The sequence below is a fragment of the Lepisosteus oculatus genome, chromosome 9 (assembly GCF_040954835.1).
Source record: "Lepisosteus oculatus isolate fLepOcu1 chromosome 9, fLepOcu1.hap2, whole genome shotgun sequence".
Classification (NCBI taxonomy): Eukaryota; Metazoa; Chordata; class Actinopteri; order Semionotiformes; family Lepisosteidae; genus Lepisosteus; species Lepisosteus oculatus.
In genome coordinates, this window is record NC_090704.1 from 25,274,746 (window position 1) to 25,278,108 (window position 3,363).

General features: G+C 41.5%; 1 long non-coding RNA gene across 1 annotated transcript; it reads right to left on the reverse strand.

Moving 5' to 3' along the window:
* Window positions 1–493: 493 nt before the first annotated feature.
* On the reverse strand, window positions 494–2,985 carry LOC138241146 (uncharacterized). The gene is made up of 2 exons (XR_011190323.1): window positions 2,717–2,985; window positions 494–1,983 (listed from the first exon to the last, which is right to left on the reverse strand). It is a non-coding gene; the product is annotated as an uncharacterized lncRNA (long non-coding RNA).
* Window positions 2,986–3,363: the final 378 nt, after the last annotated feature.

Below are 3,363 nucleotides of genomic sequence, written 5' to 3' on the forward strand. Positions count from 1 at the left end.
AGGATATTAACACTCTCCATAAAGAGGCAGCAGGTTGCAGTTGTTGATGTGGACTAAAGGAGTGCCGGTCAGATTGAGAGAACCTTCCTCGCTCACAGACATCACTCTTCATCTGTTCATCAAGGCAGTGTTCACAGACCTGAAGCTATGCGGGGTGGTGCCACTACTCCACTGAGCCCATCACAGTATCCATTCTGGTAGTGATGAGCCCAACTAAGCTTGTGAGAGTCCTGTAGCTACTATATATTCGGCCCAATTACAGAAATATGAACACTTTTAAAAGGTTGAGGTGCACAACTCTAGTCATCAGGAACCACAATGAAACAGATTTTCCAGGCATTCTTAAATCAACAGCTGGAGACCTTGCTGGAGCAGTTATTATCCGAATGTTGAATCCTGCATCATATTTTGAGATGTCTAAAGTCAGAGCATGTTTTGAAGTTAAGAAGGGAAGGGAGTTACACAGTACTAAGATGAAATAATACATCTTGCATACATTAAAATAATCCCCTTTATTGAACTTTACCTCTTTTATATTTACAACACTTAGAACTGTGTCCATGACAGTATCTTCTTGAAGGTTAAAAGAAAAACAAGGCAGTGAAGCAGTGTAATAACCACAGTACGTAACGGAAAGGAAAATAAAAACATTTGAGCTTACGATATTTTACACGCTAGTAATATCTTTCAAGGAATCATTCAAATATATTGAGCACACAAAAATATACAATTTCAGAGAATTTCACATCTGATGTTCTATTATTTGGTACATTAGCATGTTCTTGCGAATATCCTTACTGAAAAAGGCCACTTAGAAAAATGCACGTCTTTCAAGTTGAGGCCACAAAACTCATTTCATATTCTGAGGCCCTCTAATAAATATAACAGTTCAAAAAAGGCATATTCACACCAGGTCATTATCTTGTCACTACTATGCCCTAGTTTGAACAGCATATTTTTTGGTCCTGTGCACTTTGTCTTGAGCTTCACAGTTGCATGATGCTGCACAACGCCTAGCTCTATGTTCAGATAAAGGTTCTTGAGACACAAACTACATGAGCCCCCAGCAATCCCCACCCTCTTGGTGGGCAGAAGCTTACTTGCAACTGAAACTGTGAAAATGGGAAGGTAGTCAGAAACTGAGACAGCACTGCATGCTGCAACTGCTTGATATGAACAGAAAAATGAAGATGTGTAGAACAAGCAAAGTTCCAAGTCCTTTTCACTTTTCAATGATAACAAAGCCGCAAAAGAATGAACTGTTCTTGACCCACTGCATGTTGCTTTTGCACCCAAGAGCATCTATTAAGGCCTTGTCATGTACAAGCTTAAGAGGCCACACCACTTTTTCTGTACATCATTCTGACTTTTAATAAAGTCTGTCTTGGGTCAAAAGAGGAAAAGAGGTAAAGCTCTTAATGGGCTGAGTGTTCTCTAGTGAACCGATTGCACTTCAACCCATATTATCACACCTCTTCAAAGCAGGATGACTGACAAACACACTGTGTTCAGTAACATTCCAGTTCTACAAGGCACAAGTCCCTGGGTAAGCCATGCCGATGTAGAATTTATGACAAAAATGTATAAAAAATCCTCTCTAACTATATTGAATTCAATAAATAGAGCTATTGCAATAGTGCCTTTGGACAATTTTTAAATATATTACAAAATGGTACTCTTAACACTCGTGTTGAATTTCCATTACCTGGCATCTCCATAAATAAATAAAAAATGGCAGAATGATGTGTCTAGAAACCGCCTGAGAAGCAACAGCGGTCATACGTTGCTGTCTTGTAAGAGTGGCTCCTTGGCCTCCCCAGGTGCCTGGGGGCTGTGGGGGTGGCTGTGGGCTGACAGATGCTTCTTCCAGGTGCTGCTCCGCGGGGCCATGTTAGTGTGCTCAGGGATGAACAGCGCCACCAGCAGGGCGAGCAGCACAGCACATGCCCCAAACAGGAACGGAGGACCAGGGATTATTGAACTCTGCGTGGACAGAAATAAATCACAAAGGGACGGTAATTAAAAAGTGCAGAATGAAGCCCGCCAAACCCAGGATTTTTAGGGGTATTATATATCTTAATCTTGAGACATTCAATGTGCTATGTGAAATGAAATATCCCCTGAAGACGTCTCAGCAGCTGAAATGTTGGATGTACCCCTGTTTTTCAGGCTGGGATTAACCAATACATGTCTCCTTGCAGCTAACACATACCAACACAGCTACTCACTTGACCACAGTTTAGATAAGACTGCACAGGGGGACCATGAGAGTGTGACCTGTACCCATACACTCCACAGACATCACATTTATAACTCCTGATACCAGCTATTAGTTGGCCAACATCAACTGCAAAAAAATGTTAGTGCCTCACTAAAAGTATCTGAAGATCAACAGCAAAATCTGCATCCAAGTGTGTTAACCTAACCATTCTTACAATGTACTGCAAGTCATGAAAGACTCCTCTGGGATACTGGCATGACAGGTAACATGTCCTGCGAAGAATGATATTCCCTTTTATAAGATAGAGACAAGTTCTATGGTTACATAGAAACTGAACATCAAAATCCTACCTGTCTGGTTTCATATTTGTTTCACCATCTCATACCATTTTGACTACATTTCACATTCCAGAGCATAATTCTGAGAGACTGACACCCAAACCTAAAGATGACGAGTTTCAATGACAATTCCATGAAGCTGGACACTGTACGTTACCTGATGATTGTGTTGAGAGTGATGTGATGATTCAGACTCAGCTCCCAGGCCACTGTTACTCACTGGGAGTTCATTAAGCTCCACATGGAATATGTAGAAAATTAACCCGTACAGCGCCGGTCCCAGGCCATTACACAGCCCTCGAATCCCAGTGATCATCCCCTGAACCACACCTATAAGAGAACGAGACCGTCAGCCTTCCACACACCATTCACAAGAAGACTTAGGTAAGCAGAAATCTAGCAGGATCACATGAAGATACGTACAGGACAAACATGTAGGGTACATTTTAGTTTATTTTAAAAAGTCTTAACCCCCAATGCTGGCATTTAGCACAGGACAAGACATGGAACAGCCCCCTGACTAAAACTGCACCTAACCTCACTGACTGACTGCAAACATGTGCTTCTCTTCACTGTCTCGCCAGTTCTAATGAGCAGGGAGAGCTAAGAACGCACAAGCACAGCACAAACATTAGATTAGCTAGTGCAACGATCAAGACAAGATCTTCTGCTCCAGCTCTCAAGGCCAAAAAGATTTCTGGGTTTTAGATCCCTAAAACTCCTAGTTACTGTATTAACAACTAATTACTAGCTTAAGCTAATTTAATTAGTTTCACAGGCCAATCTTTTGACAATCAAGAACCA